At 42.5% G+C, this 10,357-nt stretch overlaps 1 long non-coding RNA gene across 1 annotated transcript; it reads left to right on the forward strand.

The window, feature by feature from the left end:
- The first annotated feature begins 3,516 nt into the window (after window positions 1-3,516).
- LOC115203473 (uncharacterized) lies at window positions 3,517-5,858 on the forward strand. Its single transcript, XR_003880172.1, has 4 exons — window positions 3,517-4,109; window positions 4,302-4,430; window positions 4,529-4,715; window positions 4,850-5,858. It is a non-coding gene; the product is annotated as an uncharacterized LOC115203473 (long non-coding RNA).
- Window positions 5,859-10,357: the final 4,499 nt, after the last annotated feature.

The following is a 10,357-nucleotide window of genomic DNA, read 5'->3' on the forward strand; positions in this document are numbered from 1 at the left end:
ATTTCAAGGCCTACCTTCAACCTCAGTGCCTCTTTGCTTGACATCATGGGGAAATCAAAAGAAATCAGCCAAGACATCAGAAAGAAAATTGTAGACCTCCACCAGTCTGGTTCATCCTTGGGAGCAATTTCCAAATGCCTGAAGGTACCACGTTCATCTGTACAAACAATTGTACGCCAGTATAAACACCATGGGACCACGCAGCCGTCATACCGCTCAGGAAGTAGACACGTTCTGTCACCTAGAGATGAACGTACTTTGGTGCGAAAAGTGCAAATCAATCCCAGAACAACAGCAAAGGATCTTGTGAAGATGCTGGAAGAAACAGGTACAACGTATCTATATCCACAGTAAAACGAGTTCTATATCAACATAACCTGAAAGGCCCCTCAGCAAAGAAGAAGCCACTGCTCCAAAACCGCCATAAAAAAAGCCAGACTACAGTTTGCAACTGCACATGGGGACAAAGATCGTACTTTTTGGAGAAACGTCCTCTGGTCTGATGAAACAAAAACAGAACTGTTTGGCCATAATGACCATCATTATGTTTGAAGGAAAAAGTGGGAGGTTTGCAAGCCGAAGAACACCATCCCAACCGTGAAGAACCGGGGTGGCAGCATCATGTTGTGGGGGTGCTTTGCTGCAGGACGGATTGGTGCACTTCGCAAAATAGATGGCATCATGAGGGAGGAAAATTATGTGGATTTATTGAAGCAACATCTCAAGACATCAGTCAGGAAGTTAAAGCTTGGTCGCAAATTGGTCTTCCAAATGGACAATGACCCCAAGCATACTTCCAAAGTTGTGGCAAAATGGCTTAAGGACATCAAAGTCAAGGTATTGGAGTGGCCATCACAAAGCCCTGACCTCAATCCCATAGAAAAAGAGAATGCCTCAGTGAGGAATAGGCATGGGTCATTTTCAGATTGAAACCTACTCTCTGTTTCGGACCATTTTTGTCCTGTTCCGTGACTGGTGATCAGGACCCTGGCCTACCAATTACCACTGGCCAGCCACTCAGTCTCAAAGACCAAGAGATGAACAAGGGAAGCAACTGAGGCTTACTATGTAAGAAGAGGTTTAGAGCTTTGACAATGTGTGAGCTACCGATCTCATATAAGGTAACTTTTGAAACATTTCACAGGGTATCCACTTTTATCCAGCTTCGTATGAGTGTCTTTGTCTTCAGTACAGTCTCGTGTGTGTGTGTGTGTGTGTGTGTGTGTGTGTGTGTGTGTGTGTGTGTGTGTGTGTGTGTGTGTGTGTGTGTGTGTGTGTGTGTGTGTGTGTGTGTGAAATTGTTATTTTATTGTGTTTAGGAGCAACCTTGTTTGTGTATCCTGAAAATGTTTCACATGCAACATCCTTAATGTCTATAATACTGTATAACTGTAGCAGTAAATTAATAAAATGCCTTGAAAAAAATAAACATTCTTCGATATTGCTATGAAGTTGAAGGTTTAATGGCAAGTGAGATTCTGGCCACATTCAGTGTACACAAACAGCAGCATCTTCCAGTTACATGATTGGCTCTTATTCCTGGGTTAAAAGTATAAACTAAGCAACAAATATTTAAGGTAAGAAAAGTAAGAATGCTGTCCTAAGCTCTTTCAAGTTTAAAGAGAGGCATTACACTGATGGCCATTACACAGGTTCAAATGTCTGACCAAAGCTGACCAACAAGGAAGAGAAGGGCAAATCAGCCAATCAAGAGCTTGGGACTGTAAGGTTCTATCTGCATTTTTGTCTAAATGTAGTTATTGACATAGGTTTGTTCTGTTCAATGTTCTCTCCCTATATAGTAAGAGAGAACAAAGGAGACAGCATAGGTCAAAATCGTGATTTATGACCCTATGTCCGGCTGGTTCGTACATGCCCAAATAAGGGCATCCGGTCTGGACATCCTGGCGGGAAGGTGTCACGTGGTTAGGGTCATATAGTTTTATCCTGTTCTGTCACGTGTTAGAGTGTGTGTTATATCTATATTGCATCTCTTTGAAGTTGTCATGATGATTGATGTGTAGGGCCCTCATTGAACTGGGGGGGTTGTGTTTGAACATTTCAAAGAGGATGACCCCACACCCCCCCTATTTTATTGCTCTTAGGGTTGTTGTCTATGAATTAGGAATGTCCGGGGGGTTATGTGTTGGAGGCAGACGTCTTGTAAATACGCCCCAGACACACATGCGGCCCCAGAACACTAAACAAGATTTTAAAAATAAAAACCCTGAACATTAAACAGAAAATTATGACTCCTAGGCCAATTCTCGGGGTACTATGCGTCTCTTGTCGTGAACCCAATGATAAAAGCATCGAGGATCTTTGGGGTGAGGCCCCAGAATGTTTTAAAGAGTTTTTGGATACTAGTGATGGCCACATGACATATATGTTCAAACCTGAGGATTCAACGGTCAAGATTTTCACAGACAGTGGCCCCAGACCCCTTTATCGTGCAAAACCCGGGAGTTTTTCTCCTGCACTGCGTATGAGAGAATGGCTTAAGATACAGCTAGCGCTCTGTCAAATTGAACAGGCCCTGAGTGGTACAGCCGTTCCAGGCTATGCTATGGAAGAGAGGGTGGAGGGTCGCTATGATTTACAAGCCATCAGGATCTCTTCAATGGCTTATAGCCCCGACTCCAAAGTGACAATTTTAGCATGTGAACAATTTGATAGTACAAATGCTACCAAGTCTGTAAATTCATATGTATTATCGAAAGCCTGCAAGGATGTGAATTATTTTATGCCTGTGTTTAGCTTTAAATGGAGGTATTACCCTATATTCATAACCCTGATGAATAAGCTGGACAATCTTTTCAAAAATCGTGAACAATTACGTCGATGGCCGCTTCTATCCTTAAGACACACGGGCGAGAGTCTACAGGCCAGACGTAGGATCTATCCCTGGGGTGAAAACTTACCGAGTCTTGACGCTGGGGAGTTGGACACAGACAGCGGTTGGGGTTCAGTGACAACCCTATAGCCGGGCCCGTTATCCGTAAGAAAGGAACAGTAAAAATGTATTGTATTAATTATTCAAAGGTCTGTACTAAATATTATGAATTAAATAAATGGTTTTAAAGCTACCCCTTAACGAACGGGAATCTGTCATTTCTTCAAACGTTGTTTATACATAAAAAACATTAATGCGTGTTACAATATTGCACAAGCTGTTTTTAAAAAGGTCTGTACTAAATATTATGAATTAAATAAAATGGTTTTAATTAAAGCTGTATCTCACCTTTAAAGTTAGGGGCTATGCATTTACGAGCCATCCCCAGGCAGCGCTTGAGAAAAAAGGGATTCCGGAAAGACGTGTGCGTGCGCAGGGGGTGTGTGCGTGTGAGGGAGGGTAATTGTGTGTGTGTGTTTCAAAACAACAAAAAAGGGGGGGGGTGTCTCTGCATGGGGGGCTTTTTGAAACCAGAAAAAGTGTGTGTGTACGTTTGTTTAGGACTGGCACGTGCGCAGGGGGGTGTGTGCGTGTGAGGGTGGGTAATTGTGTGTGTGTGTGTGTGTGGGTGTGTCTCTGAATGGGGGGGGCTTTTGAAACCAGAAAAGGTGTGTGTAAGTTTGTTTAGGATTGCCGGCGTCTCTTCAATTGGTCTAGGCACTTTCCATTTTATTACCCCCCAAGCCCTTTCAAATACGTATTTATCTCACCTTCAAACATGTGGGGGCTAAAAAAGTGAAAAAGCCCAGGCATAAGATATCAGGTCTAGACGAACTCCTACTGTTTAAAACATATGTTATTTTCTAATCAGCGCATATACTAACGGTCCCCCACCCCGGGATATAAATTTACAACGGACACCCCAACGCTGTGCTATGAAGCATAAGTGCAATATCGGCAGACCGAATATGTCGAGACACCCGCCTGTGGTTTTGGGTCTCTAGACATTAGAGTACTTTATATGGCCCTTTTTTTGCATACAGGATGACGCCCGAAAAAACGGCACCCCCACTCTGTAAACTCATTGCAGAATAGTGAAACTAGCCAGACGGTAAGACATCCTATAGCGCACCTCAAAAGACTCCCGGCCAACAGACAGAAGAGTTATCAGGCCAACAGATAATCTCGGAATCGGTCCTAATGGAGCTTTCTGAAGGTGAGTTAGTGAAAATAATATATTAGATTTGGAGAGGTATTTTCAGGGAATTGTATGGATATTAAAAATGTGATATCACTATTCTAAAACTGATGGACAATGATTTTAAGGTAATATGTCAAATGCCCGTATTCTCATATTTAAAAAATGTGTATATTTCGTATATATGTTAATATTATCTAACGTCTGTAGGCTCGCAATCCTTTACGCAGATGCTCCGTGGGCTAGATGATTTGGAACCGAATTTGTCAGAGAGGGATTCTCAGAATCAAACTGCGTGCAGCGCCGAAAGCAGCCAGTCTCCATCACACTATTGTAGACGTAAGTTCTATAGTAAAAAAAAAAATCCCTAAGAAAATGTATACATTAAAAACAAAAAGTGTGAACCCTATATTAAAAGCTATTTTTTGTGTTTACAGCGGACAGACCCAAAAGAAGGATCACGGGTGCTTCATGTACTCTGAACGAGGACATCGATGCTATTCTGCCTTTCTGTTCGAACGGGTTTACCCTAACACCACCCAGGAACCAAGCGACACATTTCCGCCCCAAACAGGGCACAACATCGGCGCAAGTGCATAGCGAAGAATCCCCCAGGCCCAAAAAGTTAGTTCTTCAAGAAACGGCCCTACACGGGCATGGTGTGAAGCCCTTATGTTATTAGTAATACAGAGTTTATTATAATTTATACATTTTTATGATTGAAAATGCTAAAACAATGACAAATAATGTTTTTACAGACTCCTCCCCGGCGTATAACGGCACAGAAGACCATACACACCGAGAACCCGCAAAGGATTTCGGAGCGCCTGACATTCACAATAAAACAATGAAACCGGATGATTTCAACGTTTTAAATGACATTTCACAGGTAGACGACTGGCTATTCTGTAACGCAGCCAATCTTCTTGATTCCTCCAATTCTTATGTAGAAACACCCAAACCTGAAATAGACCAAGTGGGGTTTATCAAGGCCTTTTCAAAGGCTCTAAAATCCAGAAATGTCTTGCTACACCAACGAATGGTTGATTTACTCGAGCGGCAATACAGTCAGGATCTATCCTTCTGGCATAGAACAATGCCCCGGTTGTTAAAACCGTTTAAAAAACGCAAATAACGGCGCTAAAACCAGTTACCGAAATGGACGTGCCTATAATTGAGACAGTTGAAAGCCTTTTGGCGAAAATACCCCCGATCTACAAGCTTTAATTGAACGGATGAACGAGGGTGGAGTATCAGACATAATTCCGATAGACGAAAATCTATTTTCCCAAATTCCCGCCGACCTAATTGAAATAATTAAACATATGAACGAGTCAGGAACAACATATGAAAACCAATTATCTCAAATCCCGCCCGCCCTAGTTTTTTTAATAAACCAGATGAACGAGAGCCTGAGATCTTCTACACCTGACCCTCCAAGCAGCCCGCTATTAATGCCCCTTTCAGAAGAGTCTGTAACGCAATATGATGTTTTTGAGGAATTGGAAAATTGTCTAATAAATCAGGAGGGAGATGGTCTTGATAGAAGTGTCAGGGTTGTGTACAGAAATAAATTCAGCAATACAGAGGTTAGACGGTTTTTCAATTTCACATGGGTGAATCAAAATCTCGATTATGCTGTTTTTTACGTGATGATTTTGGATACTCTGAACGAACTGTTAGAGAGGGCAAGAGATTATGGCGAACCTCGTGATGTCTTACAGTTGGAAATTTGTGGAGATAGCATGCAAAACACTGTATCTCTTATTTTACCCAATAGTGAAGCAGATCTTGAACAATTTATAGCCCTGCTGGAACGACTTGTTCAATCAAATTTATCCATCATAGCCGATAGGTCGCTGGAGCTTGTTGTGCAAATAATACGGCAACCCCTGGGTGGTGGGGGGCAGAGAAGGAAGCTAGACCTAGCACATTTACTAAACCCTGGATGTACGGATCTATAGGCGTTGCAAAAGGCTAGAGAGCTTCAAAATGCTGTCGGTCTGGGCATGCAGGATGCAGTGGCATTCTCTGACATAGTCAAATTTGAAAACTTTCTGAACATCAAGATTGTGGTTTTGTACCACAGTAGAGCTAATGCTTCTCTCTTGAAATTCCAAAACAACCCCCAACCTCATCCTCAGATCCTGTACTTTTATGTGCAAAACGACCATTACTATGCCATTACCAACATCGGAGCGTTTTTAGGCGCACCATATGTGTGTCCAGCCTGTCATACCGGCTACACCCGAAAGGGGGGCCACTCGTGCCGTTATAACTGTTCCGTATGTCTGGATGAAAAATGTCCGATGCAGCCCTTAAACCTGACACCCTGTGCCGATTGTCACAGGACATGCCGTTCGGCCTACTGTTACGAAAAACACAAAATTGAAACATGGCACCCCAAGGCCTGTAAATCTGTAAGCAGTTGTGATATTAACAGGAAATGTCCAAAATGTCAATGCAATTACAACCTTAAAATAGACAGCCCTAAACCTCATGTGTGTGGAATCATTCATTGCCCAATCTGTAAAGGGCCTTTGAAAAGCAGAGACTCTGAACTGGTTCAAGATGTGCCCCACGAGTGTTATATTCAACCCTTGTCTGAAGATGAACATTCAGAGAAATACGTTTTTATGATTTTGAGACTAATCAACAATCAGGGGTTCATTTGCCTATTTTTGTATCTACCATGACTTTCAAGGGGGATAAGTGGTCAGCTGAGGGACCCAATTGTGCACTCCTCTTTCTAAAACACTTCAGAAAACCCCAGTACAGAAACTTTACGTTTATAGCGCACAATTCTAGAGCATATGATTCGTACCTTCTTTTGAACCCTCTGATACAGCAAGGCGTTGCACCCAGTGTCATAGCTCAAGGTAGTAAAATCTTGTGTTTTGTAGACCCCGCTTTCAACCAGAGATACATTGACAGTTTAAGCTTCTTACCCATGAGATTGTCTCAAATGCCTGAGGCCTTGGGCTTTGAGAACTCTGTGAAAGGTTGGTTTCCCCATTTTTTTACATCTGAGGAGAATTTACACTATATAGGATCTTATCCGAGACCTGAAATGTACGGTTGTGATCAAATGTCTCCCAAAGAGCGAGAGAGATTCATGACATAGTACGAGACCGTATGTCACAGCACTTTTGATTTCCACAAAGAGATGGAGTCATACTGTGACAACGACGTGGTTATCCTTCGCGAGGGGTGCCTCAGATTCAGAGCGGAGGTCATCAAAGATGCAGGCATTGACCCCTGGAGTTGTACAACTATTGCATCGGCATGCATGAAAACCTATCGTACACACTTTCTACCTCTAGCATCTATAGCTATCCCCTCGCCTGACAACTACCGACGCCAATTTAAGTCATACTCTAGTGGCTCCAATCAGTGGTTGGAGTACTTGGCCCAGGATAAAGACATTTTTATTCAACATGCTTTGAATAGGGGTGAGAAGGCGTTTGGGCCTTATCATGTAGATGGATACACACAGATTGACGGTGTTGAGACCGTGTTTGAGTACAACGGTTGTTTCTTCCACGGTTGTAAATCTTGCTTTGAGCCACAGGCCATGTGTGTCCTAACCCAAAAGACTTTTGGTGAAATGTACCTAGAGTTTCAAGACAAATGTGAATCTTTACAGGCTACTTATGGTTTGAAAGTGAATGTTATGTGGGAGCATGAGTGGACCGCACTCAAAAAGTCTGATCCTCATGTTCGAGCTTTCCTTTTGCAGCTTTGACCCACCAGAACCCTTGGAGCCACGACAGGCCCTGTATGGAGGCTGTACCAATGCTTTGACCTTGCGGTATGTAGCGCAACCAGACGAGACAATAGGTTATGTAGATTTTACATCTCTTTATCCTCATGTAATGAGTTCCTCATGCTATCCTATGGGGCATCCTGAAATTATTCACCGCGACTTTGACTTACCCCAAAACTATTTTGGTCTGATCAAAGCAACGGTCTACCCACCTAGGGGTTTGTTTATACCAGTGTTGCCTTACAAGGGACCTCAAGGAAAACTTTTCTTTCCCCTATGTCGCACCTGCAGTGAAAACAACAACCAGGAAAAGCCTTGTGATCACTCACATCAGGAAAGAGCCCTTACAGCTGTCTGGGTTACACCTGAATTCACAAAGGCTCTAGAGAAGGGGTATCATGTGGCCAAAATCTTTGAAGTGTGGAACTTTTCCAGGAAATCAGACACTCTTTTTAAAGAGTACATCAAGACCTTCTTGAGATGCAAGCAGATGGCTTCAGGCTATCCTTCATCGGTCACAGATCAAGAGAGCAAAGACAAGTACATTCGAGACTATCACGACAAAGAAGGCATTCTTCTTGACCCTGACAGAATAGAGGTCAACAAGACCAAACGAAATGTGTCGAAATTGTACTTAAACTCGCTTTGGGGGAAGCTTTCGCAGAGATGCAATATGCTAACAACGTCGATCATTAAAGACCCCGAAGAATTTTTGGAATTTGTTTTTTCGGACCATAAGACCCAGGGTTAGAGGGGGTGTAATACACGTTTTTCAACATCTGCTCCGCCATCCTTCCTGCCTCTCTGAGGTACAATAACGTTAATGAGCCACTTTCAAATAACGACAACATTTCAGTTTCATTTTTGTATTTTTATTTTTGCAAACATCATGTATTACATATACAGACAATTTAGGATTCGTTGCAGGATACTTGTCCCCGTTTTCTCAATGATCCCAGCATGCAACACCCTGTATATTTGGTTTAGATTTACAGGCTTTTGTCGCTGAATTTTTAAAACACACACATCAGCTATATAAGTATATAAACAACAAATGTGATACATGTTACAATTAAACGGTGTTTCAAACAAATAAAGTAAAATCTTAGACAAGTTTGTTTCTAGTTCTTCAGAATCATCCACAAGACGGGAGACCAATTGTGTCCATTGCAAACTCTCGCCCGTATGTCGTACATGATTCATGATTTGCTCCATTTTTAGCACACGCTCTACATTAGCCCAGGTATTATGGGTTGTGTAGAATGATACAATGTTCACTTTATTTTCAATAATTTGATGCATCACATTTGTAAGTTCTCTCAAAAGAAAAAACGTATTTATTCTCTCTAACAACGTATGTATATAGTTCCCCATTGCTTTACATCTAAATAACAAATAGGTATTGTCACTCGGTCTCTGGGGTTTTGTTGAGCCAGAAGGTCATCACATCCTCCACCACAGCTTCCCGGTATTTGTTGTCGTCCACCAGGGTGTGTCGGATTTCTTTGAGTTTCTCGTGGATGTAGATCGCCTCCTTCAGTTCATGTAGGAAAGCCTCGGTTACCCCGTAAACTCTGGGAACAGACGGCACAAGACCCATAGACTCCAGGGCTCTGACCAGCGCAGGTTTAGGACCACAGTCTTTTCACCAGCTCCTCAAAATGGTTGAAGAAGTAGTATTTTGGGGGCTCGTATAAACACGGATGCCGGCGCTGGCTGGGGTGATTGATCTCACAACCGATGCATTTTTCAAGTATATACTCTCCAATCACCACGTTTAAAAGTGTGGCGACAGAGGCCTTGATGGTGTCCACAAAAATAGTACTGACCACCCCATCAAACACGTTCTCGTTCTTAGAGGAAAGCTCGAGGACCGACTGAGGTGGACGTTCAAATTGTACGACAGAGATGGAAACGGACACCTTGACAAAAAGGAGCAAAAACAAGTTGTCAAAGTAAGTGTATAGGGGCTTCGTTTTTATATGTGTGTTTTTTTGTTGTTGAAGTCCTGACTTAAACACATGGAAGCCAAAGTAATCTCAAATATGTTATACTACAAACTGGCCTGCCGATGTTCTTGTGGTTAAAGGCCTACGTGACGCCCACCCAGTGAATGGCCATAATAGCATCACATTTAAAAGGAGCTTCATCTTGTTTAGTCTCTATGGATTTGAAAGGTTTCCAGGAACACGTAGCCTAGTTTAGATGGTAACTTCGACCAATTAGATTGTTGAGTTCTAGGGGATAAATTGTCAGAGACATTGTGGAGGGAGTTGGCTTGGAACATCCCCTATAAGTGCCCTGAAGCTAAACAGCGGTGTATGCTGCCGGAGATCCTCTCTGAACGTGATGCATGTAAACAAGATACTGTGTATTATCCTCTCATCAAATTGAGATGCCTCAATATTTTCCCATGCTAATTGTACTTTTTAATGCACTGTGCATACCAAAACCCTTTAACCAGCAAGCCTAATTATATGCAGGGATATGACACTAAACG

The sequence above is a fragment of the Salmo trutta genome, chromosome 12, assembly GCF_901001165.1.
Source record: "Salmo trutta chromosome 12, fSalTru1.1, whole genome shotgun sequence".
NCBI lineage: Eukaryota > Metazoa > Chordata > Actinopteri > Salmoniformes > Salmonidae > Salmo > Salmo trutta.